The following is a 22,432-nucleotide window of genomic DNA, read 5'->3' as shown; positions in this document are numbered from 1 at the left end:
GATTAACTTAAGATGTTGCCTAAAATGCATAGGACAGCAAAAAGAGGTGCAAACAATTAATGGAAAGATGATAAACACAAAAGATAAACAATGAAATATGAAAACTTGTTTTTTCCTAAAGAAGAATCATAACAAATGACCTAAAAGAAAATGCAAAAATATTATGAGAGAAAACACCCAGAATAAACTTACTCTGTAAACTCATATGGCCCATGAGTTGTCAAATTTAAACGAAAAGGAACTGAATGTAAACACATTCTGATAAAAGTCTGTACATTTAAAAATAAAAAAGAAACTACAAGCATTTGGATGAAGGAAAAAAAAAATTAAATACAATGAAAGAAAAAATACCTGGGTTTCAAACTTTTCCAAAACTTATAAAGAAGACAAAACAACAGAGCACGATCTATCGCAGAATTTTCCAACACTTTTGCAACATGGCCCCAGAGGAGTGAAATGTGGCATGTTTAGTGCTTGGGGCTGTTTGCAGTCAGGTGACTAGTGTGGTAAACCTACTGCCAAGGCGTTTGCTCAGCCACCCTCAGGCTGAGGGTGTTCCCATCCTGTTACCATTCCTAAACCCATTCTTGACATAAAGGATTTTAAGGGAAAAAGTTGTGATGTAAGAGATCTGGACCCAGTCAAGTTTCCATATTCACTGGGAAAAGTAAAGGGAAAGACTAAAAAGCTAGCATTCATTCTGTTCTGAAAACAAACAGCTATTAAGCAATTTAAAGTCACATTCAAGTTCAGTGAGGCACAATTAAATAAACATTTTAACAAAGAATTTGTAAACTGTGTTCAGAAAAAAAAGATGGAAAATTGCAAAATTACTATAACAAACTTGTAATGATAAAATAGTTTAAAAATGATAATCAAGGTTTAAGTACAGATTCTTAAAAAAAATGAAAGCACGGAAGGGTAGAAGTGGAATAAAAAAGTTTGGTAATTTTCTCATTCTACATAGAAGAGGTCAGGATAGGCCCTTAAAATACTAATACTCATAAATAAAGATATTTGAAGTTTAATATTTTAAAAATGCAAGCTTAACAGTTATAAAACAAAAACAGGATGTTTACCTTTAAAAGGAAAAGGAAAAAATTAAATAAAGTATAATGTAAAGGAAGCACAATTAATCAAAAGCATGAAACTAGATTAAAGAAGACCAGACATATTAATCATGAAAACACATTTAAATACTTTGAAATTTTCTATTAATAGGCAAATCTCAGACTGTGTGCAAATATCAAAACACAGACGTCATTGGCAGCATAATTTTGTTATTAAAAAGCTCAAAATCGATTCAGAAGAGAGATAAAATTTTACACACACCATATAAATCAAATACATATGTATATTTAAAAATAAAAACTGGAAAGAAAAGAACATATGAATTCAGATGCTAGGAAAATAATAAAATAAAACTAAAGAAAATAGAATGAAAGAATTAATAAAATTAAAGACAGGAATTAACGAAGCATTGCTGAATTTTTTTTTTTTTCCCGTCTTCATTGTGTATCAGGGCTTAGAGGACAAACATGGGTCAACCGTCGCTAGCCACTCATCTGCTTTCCTTCTCTGTGTGAACCACCTCTGTAGGAGATTCTAAATTTAGCTCAAGAGAGCAGGATCAAAAAGGGAAAAGAAAAATGCCAGGGCCTCATCGGCACTCCCGCTAGCTCTCTATCTTTTGAAAGCAACAAGTGACGTCACCCAGCACGCACCTGCGCATGACAGTTTCCAGCCGGGACCACTCACCTGCGCATGACAGTTGCGCGCAGGAGCCTGAGGGCTCTGCTGGCGGAAACCGCTTGTTCTGCCAAAGCTTTTTTTCTTTCCCGCATGAAAGGCCAGCTGGCTCCTAGATACAGATGTGGAATTACAGCACGTGTTGAGGACTAAGCACAAGCCTTTCTAACAATGTTACAGAGCCGTTCCTTGCTTCACTGCACTTTTTTTTCAGACATTCAAAAGTGGTTCTAGAACTCCAGAAATGTGAGTCTCTCTATCCAGTCCTGAGCGCTCACACACCACCCGGGAGCCTCCTGCCTCAGACAGGGCCTGGACAAACCTGTCTCTCCCTCGAAGCCTTGAGACTGGGCCCCTTCAGAAGGTTGCAGGTGTGTGCGGAGTTTGTCTCTGTAGTGGAGCTGGTGGGAGGAAAGCCCCAGGGGTGTTGACCTCCATCAGGGTCAAGTTATCCAGCTTGGCGCGTGTCACCCGTTGTCTCACTAAGCTGTCGGCAGACGCCCGGAGTTTGGCTAGCGAGTGTCCAGATCTCATCTGCTTTCGGGATGTTGTCCGAAACCTTATTTAGCAGGAGTTTGGTAAGTTCCCCTGGAGTAAGGGCTAGGTCTGGGGGGGACGTTTCTTCCTTTCCTTCACGATCCTTCATCTTCTCCAACTTTTCTGCGTCCGTCCACTCGGGAGGAAGCAGCCGACCCTTCTGGGGTTCGGGTTGATCGCCCGCCACAGAGGCACCTGCACTGGGGAGCCAGGGCGGAAAGGCCCCAGGTCGCCCCCAATGAGGTAGATCTTGTCCAAGCTGAAGTTCGGGATAATGGGGACCAGCTTCTTCTTAGCCACAAACTCCAAGGCCTTGGCGGCGCCAGTGGTAGGCCTGGGACTCGCCCTCAGCTCCCAGGAAGATGCGCAGCGGTGGCTGCTTTCCTACCACTTTCCCGCCACCGTGCAGGACCCGCCCCCTGAACTATTTTTAGAGTTATTTTATCCCTAAAACTAAAAGCTGATGCTTTAAAAAAAATCAGTAAAATAGATTTAACCTTGGCAAGTCTGATTTAGTGAAATATGGACTACATCTATTTAAAATTAGAAATTGGAGTTGCTTTAGTTATCAATATTGAAGTGATTAAAACATTAAAAATAATGGGTAAATTGCGTGGCAAGAAATGGAAAAATCCAGAAAAGTGGATATTTTTCTAGAAACTATATGCAAGAAGTTGAAAAGATCATGTGTACATGAACAATAAAAAGAATAGGAGAAGATAATTCAATTATTTTTTTTTTTAAATAACAGGGGGTAAAATTTCTTCATTAAAGAATCACAAACCCCAAAAGCCTTAAAAAATGACTGGCAAATTTGATCTAATAAAAAATTTAAGACTTCTACTAAAATATCTCAAAAAGAACAGGAGAAAATGTTGGCCACACATCAGTAGATAATGGATAAATATGCATAAATATAAAGAGCAACTATGGATCTAAAGGAAAAAGATAAACAGTTAAATAAGAAAATGAATAATGGATATGCACAGGCAATTCATTATTTTTTAATTAATTAATTGATTTATTTATTTTTGGCTGCGTTGGGTCTTTGTTGCTGCTCGCAGGCTTTCTCTAGTTGCGGCGAGCGGGGGCTACTCTTCGTTGCCGGGCGCAGGCTTCTCCTTGCGGTGGCTTCTCTTGTTGCAGAGCACAGGCTCTAGGCACGCGGGCTTCAGTAGTTGTGGCACGCGGGCTCAGTAGTTGTGGCTCACGGGCTCTAGAGTGCAGGCTCAGTAGTTGTGGCGCACGGGCTTAATTGCTCCGCGGCATGTGGGATCTTCCTGGACCAGGGCTCGAACCTGTGTCCCCTGCATTGGCAGGCGGATTCTTAACCACCGCGCCACCAAGGAAGTCCCAATTTATTGTTGAAGATACACAAATGGTTGATAAACATATGAAAATTATTACACTTCTAAATGCAAATTAAAATAATAAAGGTACTTTTCTTCCATAAGGTTAACAAATTTGAAGTAATTGATAAGAACTATTTTTGGCCAGAAAGTGAGCAAACACTGTTGATGGGAAATAAATTGCTGAAGTCTTTGATAATAGACAGAAATTTTACGTAAAGACATCATTGGATTGGTATTTGCCTGTGTATGTGAGTGTGTGTGTGTGTATACACATATACATATGTATATATAATTATATACATGTACATACATAGGTCTCATATATAACATATGAAAACATATACCTATGTATATGTATTTTGCATTTATATGAATTTGTGGAAAGTAGAATAGAAGGATTCACCCTGTGATTTCCTCTGAGAAAAGGAACAGGGGCTGGTGTGGTGGTAAATGAGGCTTTCACATTATACTTCATATACTAGGTGTTTGCCTGATTTGTTTTGTTGTGTTTTTTAACAAAGAGAAATATAATTTATTACTTATTTAAGTAAAAATATAACTTCTTGCAAAAGAACGAGTGGAGGTGATTTGTATTCTAAGGGCACAGAGAAATCATTTCAAGGATGCCCCAGTGGATATTTTGGTTATGAAGTAGATAGCTGTGGAATATTCTATTGATTAAATTGGTTAGCAGAATAAAAATTTTAGGACTGTCTCATGATGATTTGAAAGAGCCTAAAGCTGTGGTGCATTTTCCCAAGTCATTAAAACTCTTTGTACATTTAATTTAAAATGACTACCTAACATTAGGTAATATTTCTCTGTCATTCAATTTTAAGTTTCTTACAATTTGCCTTTTAAAAACTTCCAGCCATGAAGGGTCATTTTTGTGTGTACGTTTGTTGCCATGTCTATTTATTTTTCAGATTGAAACACTATAGCCTGTAAGCTCCCGCACCCCACGTTTCAAAGCCGTGTATTTTCCTAGGCTATTAGGAAGATGTTCTTGCGGAGAGCTCCTTGGACTGAGAATTTCCTTTCTGTTTTTATGTGAAATACTCAAAAAAAGGCCTTTCTGTAGTTGCTTTTCTGTCTTTTATAGATATGTGTAGATCAGAAATATTTTCTGTCTTCAACTGCATTCTTCAACCCTGAGTCATGTAGGCCTGTCAGATTCAGCCTTGTCATTTTGCCTTTATACTACTTTTCACGACTAGCATCCTTTGGGTGCCTCTACCCTCTCTCTGAAGCTTCACTCTCTTTTTTACACTCAGTGTTCCTGCTCCACTCACCTTAGCATGTATTTCCAATAGTGTTCCTTGAGAGTAAAGTTTTTCACTTCTGAAAATGAGTATTGGCTCTGAATGTCTGCGGAGCCTACACTGACAAAGCTGTGTTTGATCTTCTCACATTCAGAAGCTCTGTTTGCTCTCTGTGAAACTTGTATCCTGTAAGGACATTTAGATTGTTCCCAGATCCTTTAGTCCCTGCTTCCATAGGGTTATCTCATTTTGGTTGTGATTATTTTGGAGTAAGATTTGGTTCCCATGGCTTGTGGTATAAGTGGGTATCACTCTTTCACTCCTCAGTGCTCCAACCATATAGTTGTTATGCTATGCAGGGCACACAGCTCTTGGTGTTTGGGCCACACTCATGCCTGTCCTGAAGTTCATGGGGATTCCTTGTTCCTAGTTTTGTAGAGGATATTGTCCATAGTTTTGTTTGTTTTGTCTTCTTTAACACTCCTGATTTATTATTTAGGAGGGTTTTGGGGAACATTTAAAAAACTATACTGCTGGCATCATCACACTGCACAGTTGCTGGTTTATTTGATATCAGGAGGCTTCAACTTTTGTTTATGTAGTGAAATCTATCAGTATTTTCATCACCAGCTTATTTAAAAATGTGAAAATAAGGGTATTTTGATTTTAGCTCATGTCTTAGCTTTTTTGGACTGTAGCATTGATTGTTGATTTTCTTTCTCCCACTACTTAAAAGGCCATGTGAGGGCGGTGATACTGTCTTATTCATCTCTGTGTTCACATCACCTGGCACCTACAAACAAATGCTTGTTGGAAAAAAATGAATAAAATTTTTATAATTCATTATTATTACTGTAATTCAGGAAAGTTTTCATTCTTGGTCCACCTATGTAAACTTCTAGTACTTACCTCTTCATACCTCTAAATTTCTACCCTCCCCTTTTCTGCTTTCTTTTTTCTCCTTAGCAGGTGTATTACTATCATGTTATATCTTTTTTTTTTTTTTTTTTTTCATTTGTGTCCTTAAAATCTTTTATTGTTTTCCTGCTGCTTATAGGATAAGGTCAAATCCCCCTTGCATGGCAACTCAGTCCTCCCTGATCTGGCCTGGCCTGTGCCTGCTCCTGCCTCTGGCCCATCCCACCTTCCCTGACCCTCCATCCGGTCTCGGTGCTTGCATCGTCTGGAAAGCAATGCATTCTTTCTGTATGTTCCTGCTTTAAATTTTTACTTGTTTATCTCCTGTTTACCTCCATTGTTTTCCTGGAGAAATAGCATAAATACCCCTCCCCTTCATACTCCTAAGTGAGTATTGCCCTTTCAGGTCAGAGAATATTGTCATATTTTTTTTTTTTGAGATTAAGTTTTTTATTTTATTTTTAATTAAAAAAATTTTTTTAACATCTTTATTAGAATATAATTGCTTTACAATGGTGTGTCAGTTTCTGCTTTATAACAAAGTGAATCAGTTATACATATACATATGTCCCCATATCTCTTCCCTCTTGCATCTCCCTCCCTCCCACCCTCCATATCCCACCCCTCTAGGTGGTCACAAAGCACCGAGCTGATCTCCCTGTGCTATGCGGCTGCTTCCCACTAGCTATCTATTTTATGTTTGGTAGTGTATATATGTCCATATCATGTTGTATCTTACTTATCTTGTTTATTTTGTCTCTCCATCCTCACCGCTGACAGGAATGTGAGCTTCCTGAAGGCAGGAATTTTACCTGTTTTCTTCACTGCTATATCCCTAACGTCTAGAGAAGTATCTGGCAAAGAATAGATATTCAATAAATAATTCTTGGGGTGATTTTCTTCCTTCAGAATGAACTTTCATAATCCTCATTCTTACACGTGTGAGGTGTTATCGGTTGAAATCATGGAATTTCTAGCTTTTCAGAAACACCGCTGAAATTAATGAAAAAAATGAAAAGTGAGATCATATATTTTTTATAAGCATATCTAATTAAAAGAAAATAACTCATTAATTATAAAAAGAAATTTTGTATCATTTGCAAAATGTTAAATTATTTTAACAGAAATGCTCTAAGTTTAAAAATGAAGATGTTAATTTTTCCTTATACCAAGTACCACTTGGTTTACTGCCTGCTTTTGGAAAATGGCTGACCATAACAGTTTTCTTTTTTTTTGTACTCAAGTGTTTTATTAAATGTTTCATTGGTTGAACATATCATAAGCATGTTAAAAGCTTCCCATGTTATGATAAAATATATCTTATTTGGTTTTAGCAAGCAGTGCACAACTATTGCCTGTTTTTTCTTCTGTCATGTACAACTGTACGTGCAAGTTCCTTGAGGCTGGTATTGTGTTGTAATAGCTTTTCTGTCCATGGCAGCTGGCTTAGAAACAGTTTATAGTATGTGCTTATTAAAAGTTTATGAAAGAAATTAATCTCCATTATAAGTCCTTGATATTACCCATGTTTTAAATGGATTGAAGTCAGTGATTTAGCCAATCTCTTTATTTGAGCTAAAATGAAATGTTGCAAAGTTACACTAATGATGGTGGCCATGAAAATACACCTATCAGATCTCCAGCTGGTGGAGCATAATTGACTGACAGCACTAGCAGCTGCCCCTCTGGCCCCCCCATCATGTTTGCCTTGAGACCATACTTCCTGGTGGGCTGCTCCCAGCCAATGACTGACATAGTGGGGGTACTAAGGCAGCCCCTTCCTGTGAGATATAGAACTCCTTTTATGGGTTGACTTGAGGAGTCCCCATCAACCTTGCTGAAACTTTTGAAACTGTGTTGCAGTTGGAAACTCCTTCTACCCAATCATCTTCCCTTGTCTTCCTTTTCACAGGTGTCAGACCTGCATCTTGCTCCCCCCCCAATAAATCTTTTGCACATATAACCCCATCTTGTCAGCACATCTGAATTCATACAGAATGCTCACTAACAGTTTCTTTTCTCTTCCTAGATAGGTCACACGAACGTACAACACAATGCACATTTGATACACAAACTGATATTTAACTTAGATCCATTGTTATCTGGTTTACAGCTCATACCAAATAATCATAGAGGCATAACAGTGTAGAAAGATAACATCTGTGTCTAAATCATCCCTGAGACCAGTATACCATCTTTGATGGAAAAATTGGTACAAAAACAGGAAATGTCAATCCACCCATCTAGTCAAATACTATTGCTGTGGTTCAATGATAAGAGATTTCTCAGGCTACTTGAAGGTGCAATTGAAAGGGCTTAAGATTTAGAATAAGAAAGATGAATTCATAGGAAATTATGTACATGGCAGAAATCCTGAGGCTTCATGGAGTGACCAGTAAATTAATTAATTAATTAATCAAAATGTATTTTTCCAAATATCATGTTATGAAACCATCTGATCTAGTCTGAAGTATAATGACCCCATTTCATAGACTTTCTTATAAATTCTTAATTAAATTAGTTGACGGTAAAGAGAGTAATGAGATTAACAACAACTAAGACCTACAGTAGGATTTCTTTTATATAGATTGTGATTTTCTGATATGCCAAATAAGAAAAAGAATCTCTGAATTCATACTAAATATTCTTTTCTTTCACATTTATTTCACTTGGCATTATTTATATAAAAAGGAAACAAACACATAATATTTTAAAAACCCTGTAAAACAAGCAAAATAACTCCTTTGGATCCTTTTATTTTATAAATTCAACCTTTGAAAGTATAAAAATAAGCCACAGTGAATATGAATTTCCTTATAATTTTCTCCTTTTTTGAACCTCAGTCTCAAATGGCTTCTCATTTTGGAGTGGAGGTGAACATTGGATGTGTTGAAGCTAATTATAAATGCTAGGTGAGATTTATCAACCTATGGAGCAACCATATCCGTAGGGTGCAGTTGTGTGGTAGGCCTGTGTGGATTGAAATCTATCTTCAGTGATTTGGATACGGCCCCACCTCGGCACTGGGACACATCACCTGCCCACCGTAGGGAGTGACCAGAGTTGCATTGCCAGGTAGTGTCAGGCCCAGGCTGATGGGCATCCTCCTGCTCTAGGGGTAGTGTTGAGAGGCAGTTCCATTTCAGTAAATAATTGAAGCAAATGGTTAATAAAAGGAGAAAATCTGGTTTACTTTACCACTCACAGTGGACTTCTCTACACCCAGGTTTCATCTGCTTAGCTTGCAGAAATGAGACATGCCACTCTTTGTAGAGGAAGCACCTACAGAAAGTGGGAGTGGGTGGGATATTGACATGTAAGAGAGAAAAAGGAGGTGTGACAAAGTGTTTTGTTAAGCCTGGAGCATTTGACAGGCTGAGAGGCTATGGCAATCAACAGGCTCTCCTTCCACAATCAATAGACAGCCATCTTCTTTCTCCTCTGCCAGATACTTATAACCTTCTTAATCAAATTGGAATTTATTGGTCATACATTCTCTTGTCTAGTCTCATTCAATAACAGGTCTTTATCTGCTAGTTGTTCCAAGTTCCATCCAGTTTCCCATTGCTTTCCAATATATGTTGTCCCCACTATCCACTTCTGTTTGATTACAGCCATTTCTGCTCTGATTGTAATTTTTCTCTGATGAAATTAACCTTTTATTCCAAACAGTGTGTCCTAGTGACAACGCATCAGCTCTCTTTATTTCTTCACCACTTGTTTTTATATTTTTTCCTCCTACCTTGTGAAGCTGACAAGAATTTCTATTTATAAATGAAACCTACTTGGTTGCATGACTTGAACTACTGTCAAGTTCTGACTCTAATTTGGACATCATGCATGAGGGAAATGTACATTATATTTTGTACAAATCTGAGTTGTGCTGCAATGCAATGGTAGAGAATGAGAACTAATTGGGGAGAGGTTAGGGTAGTGAAGCAAAGCTATGAAATGCTACTGTTGCTGATGAAAACAGGTATTTCATTCCTTTATTAAAACGATGCTCTTCTTACTTTTAAAACAGGTAATAGAAATGGAATCGCCTCTAGCAACCTCCTTTTCCTCTCACTCCTTTAACATTTAAACATCCTGTGCTTCTGTAATGGATGACAAAGCCTGTTACTTGGCACAAAACAGGAAAGGCAGGACTTCAAATTATGAATAGGTTTATTTTCTCCTAAAAACCTGCCTCTTCAACATTTTAGAAATATGCCTACTCATTCTTCATGGTGCTCGTATCTGGCATTGATCTTTAAAACACAAATCCTCTTGCTAGAGTTTTCTTAAAGGAAAGTAGAAAGAATGACACATGAGGTAATGCCCTAGATTGCTTTTCTATGTAGCAGGAGCCAGCATGCTGTTTCGAGTTTTGGCTGCAGTATGGTAAAGTCTGCTTGCTTTCAATCATTCAAACCCATTTATGTTTTTCATGCCAAGTTGGATAGGTTTGTATTTTTATTTTTCCCATTCTGAATGAGGCTCTTCGGATGAACTGTATCATCCCTAGGCTACTGTATGGGAAGGTAGCTTCTAACACCTTTTAAAGAGTTCATCTACTTCAAAGCAAGGAGTCTCTTCTTGTTGCTTACTAGATAACCCTACCCTTTTTGCCTCTTGACTTGCAGCAACCCGTGCTAGGGGCTCTCACCCAATGATGCCACTGTCAGTAGATTTTCTTTTAGAAAGAAGAGTATTACCTACAGCAAGCTCCTTTTCACAGAAGTAATTTCACGGGGCACAATCTATTAGCTGACAAAGTATAAACAAAAAAAGAAAAAGAAAAAAAAAATCAAGAATTGATTAGTTGATTTAGACCCCAGCAGGCTGTACTGCTGTTCTGTGTGTATTCCCAGCGCCAGCCAGAACCTCTGCTAGCCCACATTTGTTATTTATTTATTTTCACCCCGAAGCACTAGCACTGATTGCAACAATTGAGTGACTTGGATGGCAAGGTGAACTGTGAAATAACAAAGTCTCTCTGTCTGGCTGGTCATGTGGATAATACCGAATAGCGCCAGCCAGCTCCTGCCTGTGGCTATGTCAGCTGAGCTATCCAGAAACATTTTTTTCTCTCATTGATTTTTAAAAAAAATTTCTATAAAACCAGGATTGGGACCCAGCAGGTTTGGAATGATGCCAGCATCCCGTGGAGTCAGAAGAAAAGGCTGAGAATAGGAAGTATATTGACACAATTTATTGGACAAAGTGCAATAGAGGTGACAGAACAAGCTACTAAGGTGTTTGCTCTGTGAAGGCTTTTTAGGACAAGAGATTTGGGACAATGAACTACAAATGGAACTGGTGGTCAGGGTCAAAAGAAGTCTCTTTCAGCTCCTTTTGATAGAACAACTACTTTTGATTGCTGGGTAGAATAAAATCTTTGCATTCTCTGTTAATTTTTTTACACTGTTAATTGCTAAAAACTATTCAAAATAGCAGAATTTCCAGCTGTTGTCTTTGAATGAAATGACCTTAGGAAACAGAATTAACTGTCGTATTCTTCCTTTGCATCCATGATAGTTCCACATAAAAATTAAAGACCTCAGAATATGTTCTCTTCTTTGCAAAATACCTTAAAATATGCCTTACGAATAGTATAACATGTAATACCTAAGCTACTCAGGCTGCCTTATAAAGGGTTTTGTAAATAAACATATCTCATGTTATACTAAATAGATGTAGCTAAAAGTCTTGCACTGTCTCCTGATCCAACTCCATGCTGCCTACCCACACAGCAATGTGTAAATTTAAGAATCCATACTGACTTCCCTGGAAAAGCTCCCATAAGGACATTTGGCCAGATCTTTCCTGGTGAGCAAACCTTCTTCTGTGTGTACATTGGGAACTTTGAGAAAAGCACAGATATAAAACAAATATTTGGGGGGTATTTAGTTAAGAAAACAGTGATCATGGAAACCCAGCACGTGTTAACAAAGAACAAGTCACGGAAACAACATCTAGTTTACCTTTTTATTATAGATAATGGGGCAGATAAATTACATCCTAGTTGGGCAGAGTATATGATCCAAAGTGTCAAGATAGCCTTTTGAGCAAAAAGAATGTACAAATATTAAGAAAAGTCTAGCTGGTTGAATGATCATAGCCTAATAGTAGTGATTAATGGATTAATAAACCAGAGGGGACCTATAAAGCTATTCAATTTAGAACTGTTTTGTTCTAACCCACTTAGATATTTTTAGTGATAAGTTCAATGCTTATCAAATTTTCAGGTGATTTATAGTTAAATGCTAGATAAAATTAGTATGTTTAGAAAGATTTCTATAAGGAAAAGTTTGATTGAAATTAATAAAATTAAATTAACAGAGATGGTGTAAAGTTCTACATTTAGAGAAAAAAATATAATTGCATGAGGTCAGGATTCAGGAGGCCTTCCATGGCAGGTATAGTATTTGTGAAAAAGTCCTTTAGGTTTTATCTACATAGAAGATTCACATAAACTATCAGTGTGATGTGTCTGCCAGAAAGGCCAGTGCAATCACAGAAGTGGTAGAAGGGCTGAAGGGACATAGGTATCCATATAAGCTCAACTGCACACTTGTAGAATCCCTTTGTCACAGTCAAAGGGACACAGATGAGTTAGAAATTATTCCAAGGCATGCAGAGTGAGTTATATGAAATTTAAAAGTCTTTCACTATTTATTTACTCATTTAACACTAACAATGTTTCCTAGTACCGACTATCGCCAACCTCAATGTCAAGTATCCTTTTGTAATCATTGCTTTAATTGTCATCACAACCCCTTGACATGTAGTTCTTATATTCATTATCATTTCACAGATGAGGAAACTGAGACTTAGAGTGGTTAAATGATTTTCTCAAAGTCACTGAAATACTATGTGGTAAAGCTGGAAATTTATCTGACTCCGGTGTCCCTTGCTTTAACCACTGTGCTATGTAACAAAAAGAACGCTACTCCCTTCCATGGTTACTTCAGAGTGTAATGCAGGGCTGTACATTCAAGGTGCAATATACTCTGGTCCCAACCCACCTTTCCAGATGACTCCTTGCTATATCCTTCAATCCATCCACTGCTCCAGCCCAGCTAGATGAATGTTCTGCTTTGTCTCAGCCCCTGTCCTTTGATCTTGCTGTTTGCTCAACCTGGAATAGCATCTTGCCTTGGCACTCCTGCTTAACTCCAACTTAAATGTGACTTTCTTTATGAGGCCTCCTGACTCCTTAAAATAAATGAAACAATCCCTCCTCTAAACCTCCACAGTTTTTAAATACATACCTTTTGCAACTAATAATACTTTTCTTCTAATACTCTTTTTTGTACATCCTTTAACTCTAATAAATAGTAAGCAGATTGACAACAATGGCTATGCCTTTGCCTTGTTTCTCAAAGGCATCAGCTTAGGCTTGTGGCTTACACCTATTAGTGGTTCAATAAGTATTTATTGAATGAAAGAGTAACATGGATGATTGTGGTGGGTGGCCTGGGGAGAGAATACTCTCAAGAATATCACGAAGGATTCTGTTAGGTGAGATACCTATTGAAATACAGGTTGCTGTCTATTAAGTTGATCTGAAATCTGAGAAATGTTGGGGGTGGGACGTTATTTAGTGCTTGTATTCCAATGGAATTGTCTTTCAATAGAATAAAATTTCATCTCATTTTGTCTATCATAACTGGGCCTATTTGGAAGCAGTTTGAGTCAGACTGGGGAAATTTAGAATTGGGAGTTTAGGTGTCAATTTTGGGGATCGTCCTTGTCTTAGAAAGCATAAGTGGATTTCCCTGGTGGCGCAGTGGTTAAGAATCTGCCTGCCAATGCAGGGGACACGGGTTCGAGCCCTGGTCTGGTAAGATCCCACATGACGCGGAGCAACTAAGCCCGTGCGCCGCAGCTACTAAATCTGCGCTCTATAGACCGCGAGCCACAACTACTGAAGCCCGTGTGCCTAGAGCCCGTGCTCCACAACGAAGAGCAGCCCCCGCTCACTGCAACTAGAGAAAGCCCGCACGCAGCAACAAAGACCCAACACAGCCAAAAATAAGATAAATAAAATAAATAAATTTATTTAAAAAAAAAGAAAGCATGAGTTGGTAGACGTGGTGGGGCTGGAGGAAGTGACAGATTTCCAAGTACAAGCATGATGAGATATGAGCACAGAAACCAAATCTTAAACTTGGCTACTAAACCAAATGGAAAAGATGCCTTTTGCACATGACAAATCAAGCTGGAAGAAGAATCCAAGATTTATGGTATCCAACCAGGCAAGGATTTTCATATATTCACTGTATAACATAGGGTAAGACCATATGTTTTGAGTGTCCGGGTTTAATTCCCAGTTCTGCTACTTCCTAAACGTGTGACCTTGAACAACCTACATAATTTCTCTGAGGTTTATTTTCCTCACTTGTAAAATGAGAATAGGAATTTGTACTGACTTCGTAAGGGCTAAACACATTAATGTACGTAAATTGCTTAGCACAGTACCTTGCGCATAGTAAGGGCTGCATAACTTTTAGCTACTGTATTATTATTTATCTATATGTATTTTGAGTGGCATATTTTTGGTAATAAGGCATTAATGATATGTCCAGGTTAAAAATATCTGCAGTCACTTTTTTGAGTGTATTGTGGCTTGGTTGTTACTAACATCATGACCTCAAACAAGTCAACAAAACACTATGGCACAGTTTTTTTCACCTATAAAATGAACATATTAACTTTCATATGTACCGTTAGTATTGTCTTAAGAATCAAAAAATATGATGCTCGGGACTCGTTTTGTAATCTAAACAATGCTACAGAGATGGAAAATGTTTAATCATTCAACAGATAGCTACTGAGCCCCTCGTATGGATTCAGACTGCAGAAGAGATAAAGGGGAAACATCTGAGGACCCTGGGGGGGCTTGTCGGGTGCTGGGGGTACAGCTTCCCTGTGGTGATCCCGATTTGGCCTTCCACCTTCTGTATATTGTCAGCTCATACATAGGGAATCCATTTCTCTAGCCAAAGGTGCACATTATCAAAGCTCCTGAGACTAATTTATGAAATCAGAATGCCAACTTCTTACTCCACAATAAGAAAACACAACTGCCATGCAGGCTGGAATCAGCACTCAGGCATGCCTGTTACATTTTATCCTCATCAGCAGAACTACAGAGGAAGCCAAGCTATAGCTAGAAGGGTTTGGGTGTAAATCTGGAACTTGAATCACAGGAAGTAGAAGCTTTGAAGGTTGACCTAATGCAGTGAATCTTCACAAACGTGTCAGCACCGCAAAGGGGCTACAACACCTGAAAACGCTCAGCTAAGGTTGCCTCTTCCTGGGTGTGTTTTTGAATTAGTGCTTCCAATGCTCACCTCAGCGATTCCTTGTTTTTGCTGACTTGGCTGACTAGTCTTTTCCTCTGAAGGATGCTTAACAAGTGAGCTAATAGAAAATAAAAAGGAACTATCTGTTGTTAACATCTCCTTTCCCACTTACAGCTCAGGAAAGAGAGGCCAGCGTTGTAGAACCAAAGGTAAATTATCCTTTTGCTACTTCTTCTCCCCCAGGGGAAAGTTCACATTGAGGAGAGATAAGGGAGAGCCAGGCTAAAGGGAAAAAGAGTGAGGTGAGGGACTTCCCTGGCGGTCCAGTGGTTAAGAATCCGTGCTTCCTGTGCAGGGGGCACGGGTTCGATCCCTGGTCGGGGAACTAAGATCCCGCGTGCTGCTTGGTGCGGCCAAAACCAAACCAAAACAAACAAACAAAAAGGAGTGAGGAAGGATGAGTGATTGGGTGGAGGAGTTCTGAGAGGCCCCTGCCCTGGACCCTGGGTGGACAATCGGGGGTGCATGTTGGGTACCTGGGACGGGGTCCTATGCTGCCTCCTAAGAGGATAAGAGGCGGTGTGACACAGGGGTGCCTACGGCCTGAACATTAACCGCTGAGACCTCGAGACTGATGGTGAAAGATTTCTGTGGCCAGGCTTAGCGTGGGAACAGAAGGCTACTCTGTAAGCTCAGATGGTTATCAACAGTGTCCTAAGTAGACTGGAGAGCAGGGTGTACCTGAATGTTTTGGTCTATCTAAAACCCCTGGGGAAATTCCCTGGCAGTCCAGTGGTTAGAACTCCATGCTTTCACTGTGGAGGGCCCAGGTTCAATCCCTGGTCTGGGAACTAAGATCCCACAAGCTGCGCAGCGTGGCCAAAAAAGTAAAACCCCTGGGACTCTCTCATGATCTTAGAGAACTGGAGAGCTCCATTCCCCCACAACAAATTATTAATAGCTAATTTTCAGTCAACCAGATATGTGCGTGTACGAGAAGGCTCAGAGTTGATTGATCTGATTTTGAAATAAGAAGATATATTCATTTCTATCTTTTGTTGATTTTAAATCTCAGTCTAAGAGGGCAGCCTTTATTTTATTTCCCAATTCTTTGGAGAAACCTTCTTGTAGAATACATGTACTGAAAACACAGAGGGAAAATCCCCAGTCCTGCCATCCAGGAAAGCACTGTCTTCTGGGGATGACATACAAATAGATATGTCATTGGGTCATGAGGATACTACTGTTAAATGTCATTGCAAAAATTATGTGTAGGGTACATAGAAGTTCCTATTCCAGAGCTGGGTGGGAAGAAGGGGCAAGTCATCGAAGGCCCTCCCAAGAAGAAGATGCCCTAACCCTTGTTTTAGGCAGAGAGCAGTTCATGAGTATGTTCCTGGAGGAGGCCACATTTGACCTTTTTCAAAGAAAGAAGTGGAAATGACTTACTCGGAGAAGGAATTTGCATGTAGAAATTCCACTGGGTTTGAGGCAGTGCAAACATTTTGGAAGTGTCTAATTTGAATGAATAAAATCTCTGCAAATATGTATGAAAATGACATTTCCTCAGTGAGTTGTTTATCATAGTGATTTTATTTTTCTTTTGCGGGGATCCATCCATATTCTCTTATCCAGGCAACCAGCTGACCAAAGGTAGATAATCATGAGATGACTGGCCTGGATTATGCATGTTGTTTCTGATTAGGAACCTGTCCATAGTCACTTGATCCCTTAGAAGTCTTGAACCTAAAATATTGTTTTCTTAGCAAAGCACTAACGATCTGAGCCAATCAAAGCACTTTCAGGATATAATTTACTTACCTGTCAGAATGTAGTGAAATAATTCTTTGTAATCATTATTTATTGATCCACGGCTTTATCTCCCTTTATTGTTCTATCTGTTGGAAGAACTTATAGAAATATAAAACAGTGAAGTGATGCAGAACCTGAAAATTAACTTTGAATCTTCTGGGTTCTGTTTTGAAACATTTTCCCTTCTTTTATAATGTCTTTTGAGTTGATGATGATGATGATTTTATTTCTTCAGTACTACTTATTTGCTCACTTATTCAAATTTTATATTGCTGAAAAACCAAAGGTTTAAGAAAAATTTTGATGGGTAAGCATTAAAAATTGCAGAAGTTAGTGAAGATGAAATGATCCACTTAGAAATAGTCAGGGGAGGGATGTAATTACAGAGGAGCTGATGAGATGGCAAAGATGCAGTATTTGATGAGGTCTTATGGCTGTTTAGTTTGCTCTCAGATGATCAGATATTTAAAAACTCTGTATTTGAAAGCTAGTAAAAAGAGCACAGTATGAAGATAGAAGTGTGGCATATACCCGTGATATACTCAGACTATTAGAAGGTCCAGACAGAGCTAGAAAATACTTTAGAAAAATGCTAAGAAAAATATAAAAGATGCACTTAAGGTCTGTTTGGAACAAGAAAAAATGCTCAACTTATATTTTTGTCTTCTTGGTCAAGAAGACCATGGTTTTATGTCTCTGAGTGCATAAAAGCTAGTTCCTTTGCCAGGACAGCTCCTGCACTGAGCATCTTACCTAAAACACAGCCTATGTTCTCTCTGATTCCTTTTTGTTCTCCTCTTATTGGTATTAAGTTAAATTAATGAAAATGTACCTCAGAGACAGACTGAATTCAGGGCAATTAGAGATTTCAAGTCTGAGAATTCTTTGCATATCAGGTATGATACACGGAAGTAGCTATGGTAGGGCATGGGGAGCAGTGTGGGCCAGAGACGTGAGGGGGAAAGTACAGGATGAGGAGAGTCACGTCCTCAAGCATCCTTGGCCGAGGGTTTCTCCAATTCTCCAGGGAGGAAGGAGTGTTTACACAACCATTTGTGAATAAATGAGTGTTTTTTGGTTTTTTTTTTTAGTACTTTTACATGCAATTCATTTCTAGGAACAGTAGACTTGTCCACTTAAAGTTACGTCAATAGAAATGGTGTCTCCCTCAAGGTAGTCTATGGCATTTCTCTTAGAGTGGTCTATGGTAAAATAAATTTGGGGAATCTTGGATTATATGAAGTTATATAAATTGGTGCGTGAGAGTGCGTGTCTAAGGGATTTCAATATATTAATAAGAGCATTTTCCAAATGTATTTTTCATAAAAACCCTGCCAATTATTTCTTGTGATTAGAATTCAGTGGAGTTCACTTTGGGAAATACAGGTAAAGGTACAACATTTGAATTAAAATTTCTCATAAATTGTTAACATCTTAATGTAGTACATGTAATAAAGGAAAACTCAAAGTATACAAAATATTATTTAAGTCTTTAACAAATTACATATATTTTATAGAAAAAAAATGTAAAATGCTATTTCTTGGAACTATTGACTGTGAAATAACTTGGCTTCACTTTCAACCAGAAGTAGGAGAGAGCTGTTTATTGCATTAAGAGAAGTGTTTGAAGAAAATATGATTCCTTTTATTATATAGAAAGGGGTAAATTGCACAAAGAAACAAGTTTTCTTGTTTGATTTGAATATCACATTTTATTTCTGCTAAGTCATTCCAGTGACTGGTGTCTATTACAGATGAAGTGCCACAGTGCCTTTCTGGCCTGGAGAATTCTGAGAAAAACAGTCTGTAACACTCTTCCCACTGTGATGTTTTACAGAAATAGTGAGACAGACTCGGAGACAAACATACACACAATACGCAAACAAACAGCTATACACACATACAAACCTACACTTATTTTGAAACACACATATTTTAAATATAAATAGTGTATTGTATAGAATGGGGACATTAAATTTCATTTAACTCCCTCCCCAACCTTTTTTTCTGAATTTATAAAATCCCAGTTAAAGAGCTCTCTCAGGCAACATTGTGCATTGTGGGAAGGACTTGAATGGGGCTGACTTCACTGATTTCTTGGTCTGTTTTGACTTCCGGAATGAATAGTCACCATATATACCCCCTTCACAGAGTTAAGCCTGAAATAGGTGTTTATCCGTGTCTGGACTTGCAATCCTTAGATAGACTCAGTCTGATTTCAAATATTACTTACAATTTCATGTGTTATTAACAATAATGGAATAGTAAAGTACCTGATGTGTTATGATTTGATGTAGATTTCATCCTTTTTCCTCTTATTGGTAGTACTCTTTTAGGATCCTAAACAAACCTTTCTCTTTACCTTTTAGAAAATGCTTTGTTATTTGTTGAGCATTGATCACTGGTCCTGGCTCTCACGGAAAAAACGCCAACATTGCCCTGGTTTGCGGAGTGTTTTCTGGAAGCACCTTTGTTAATGTCAGAAATGAGGTCATACTGTTCCGGGAAGAAAGTATTTTTCATGAACTTATGTTTCTTCTTCCATAAGGCACTGATAATGGCAGAAAACAAGTCCTTGTCAAAGGTAAGACTTTGTAAAACTAAAAATTTTATAATAGTTGAATATGTTTTTAAAAAGCAGAAATTTTGAGAGAGTCTCATTAAGGTAGTTTCAGCTTTGTTTCAAATCAATTGCTAAAGTAATTGGTGATGCCCTTTCAAAAAGAGAAACAAAGTATGCACTGTTTAACATGATTCATCACTTTCCAGAGAAGGCAAAGGCAAAGTATAGTTGTTTTTTGTTTTTTTTGAGTGTCTCATAATTGTAATTTACACATACGAATCCCACAGGCATATGTCACCAACAGATGGTATTTATTAAAAATCCACATGCATTCTTGGATGGTTTAAGTGTCCTTCTGCTTGAAGGCACAGAAATGGATTAGATGACCTGTCAAGGTCATTCTACTTAACTTTCAAGAGTATGATCTGGAACTGTCCCACTGCTTAAAATGGGTTTATTTTAAATATATGTCCAGGTTGAGTGTGTTTGCTGCAAGTGACACTATATACAACTTGAATCAGACTAATAGAAAAAGCACAATGGGCCTTCCCTGGTGGCGCAGTGGTTGAGAGTCTGCCTGCCAATGCAGGGGACGCGGGTTCGAGCCCTGGTCTGGGAAGATCCCACATGCCGCGGAGCAACTAGGCCCGTGAGCCACAGCTACTGAGCCTGCGTGTCTGGAGCCTGTGCTCCGCAACGAGAGGTCGCGATAGTGAGAGGCCGGCGCACCGCGATGAAGAGTGGCCCCCGCTCACCGCAACTGGAGAAAGCCCTCGCACAGAAACGAAGACCCAACACAGCCAAAAATAAATAAATAAATAAATAATAAAAATAAAGGAATTCCTTTAAAAAAAGAAAAAAGAAAAAGCACAATGTATTGACTCGCTTATAAAAGGGTGTGGCTGGTGTTAGCATTAGAGACAACGGAATTCAGAGACTGGAATGTGTAAAGTCGGCTTTTCCTCTTTCTTCTCTGCTTCCCTCTGTGGAGCACCCATTCTCTCATCAGCAGATAGACTTGGCAGGGAACATGGGTTCAGTAACGGATGCCTCAGTCACCAAAGAGAAAATACGTCTTTGCAGCCAGCTCTGATTAGGAATCTTGGGCAAGATTTTATTTGGCCCGGAGCAATCCATATAGGCAGATGATGAAGTTTTAAGATTGGCTTTCCTGGGTCATGGGTCTTTCACTGCCCATGATATTATTCATATCAGGATTAAGAAAGACAAAAGGAGATTTCTAGGATCTTGAGACTGCCCCACCCAGCCTCCAAGCCAATGACTTCACCATTACAAATGGTCCAGAGACAGTTTTAAGAAGATTGTAACTAAAACTGAATATTCACTTTTTCCGAAGAGTTTATCAGGATCAATGTCTTCATGCTGTACTTATTCTTGATCTCAGTCTTCACCAGAAGTCCAGACCCCTCAAGACATATGTGGTTACCTTTATACACTTCCATTTGGCTCTAGACAATCCGGTAATCTGATATAATCTACACACCTCGCTAGTTACCATCCTTCTTCCTCTCTCCTCTCTTCATACCCCCACTGCCTATACACGCACCGTGCTTTCTGGAACTCAGGTTCTTTTATCAGTAAAATTGTGTGTCATCTTTAACCTCTCTAAATACTCCTTTTCCCTCTGGTTTTATTGAAACCTAACTTTCACTTGAGGATATTGGATTCCTCTACAGCCTTACAGCCTGTTTAAAAAATTTTTTTCTCTCTCTTTCTCACACCCCATATAACACAATGCCTAGAGATGGTGTAAATGTCCTTTTTTCTTTTATCACCATTCAAGTTCATTTAGCCCTTCATTCCCCTAAAACCTGAGCTGTTTGAATTGCAGTGCCCCTCCTTGTTGCAGTATTTACCAACTGCCTGGTAACTCTGCCTTTTTTATTAACAGTTTAAACATGATTCTTACCTTTTTCTCACCACCACCCTCCTACCTTTCTTCTGGTGACTTCAGCATCAGTTAGATAACCCAGTCCACAGTCTGGCTTTTCACATCCATGAGCTGCTCACTTCCAATGATCATTTCCTCAACACCGACTCAGGTATCCAACCCCTTGGAGGTACTCTACAGATTTTCATTTTGATAGGTGCACCCGATTCTCTCTTATAAGCAACCCACTGTAACCTCAGCATTTCCTGTTTTTCTAGCTTACTAAGTCTAGTATCACCTGCTTCTGTAATTATTGAGCCCGTAAAGATTTTCCAATCATTTGTCTCTATTATCCTATCATATTTTTTTGTCATTGGTATCCTTCACATCCTCAGTATCTCTCCTTAGTTTAGATTCTACAATTCATATGAAATTTACTTCCTTCCCTATAACATCAATTCCAGTATTCCTCTCTCCCACCACTGTACTCACAGGCAAAACCTCAACCTTGTTAAGCTCATCTCTCTGCCTACTCTATGCTTGTTCTTGAGAAGCTAAATGTTGCTGAAGAACAACACGCAAATATGCTAATTTGTTTCACCTAAATTTATGACAATATATGTCAAGTAAGTTTCAGGGGTTCCTGGCAGTCTTATCATAATTTCCTGTTGATTTGCTGTCCCACCATTAAAAAGAATGATGTCATTTTTTTTTCTTCTCCAAGTCCCTTTACTCATCCTCAACTAATTATTTAATTTGTTTTTCGTGGAGAGAGAAAATTAAAAAGAGTTACCTTATCTTGCCTCCATCAAATCAAGTAACCAACTTGCATCTGCACTGCCATCTTCTGCACTGCAGCTGCACGTACCATCTCGTCTTCTGCTTGTAACGGATACTATGTTGCACTGCTCAGATCTACCTCTCAGGATTAAGGTACTACTTTCTCCAGTCTGGTGTAAAAACTCCCCTCTCTCTTGCCCAAAGCAAGAGAGGTGGCACCTGGTGTGGTCTGAGGAAACAGAATCTAAAATGAGATTTTGGAACTGAATTGCCAC

General features: G+C 38.7%; 1 pseudogene; it reads right to left on the bottom strand.

The window, feature by feature from the left end:
* Positions 1–1,979: 1,979 nt before the first annotated feature.
* LOC133075127 (DNA replication complex GINS protein PSF2-like) overlaps positions 1,980–22,432 on the bottom strand; it is a 131,596-nt pseudogene continuing 111,143 nt past the window's right edge.

Source organism: Eubalaena glacialis, chromosome 15, assembly GCF_028564815.1.
Source record: "Eubalaena glacialis isolate mEubGla1 chromosome 15, mEubGla1.1.hap2.+ XY, whole genome shotgun sequence".
Taxonomy (NCBI): domain Eukaryota; kingdom Metazoa; phylum Chordata; class Mammalia; order Artiodactyla; family Balaenidae; genus Eubalaena; species Eubalaena glacialis.
The sequence above is the reverse complement of the archived record's forward strand: the minus strand, read 5'-3'. Positions and strand labels throughout refer to the sequence as shown.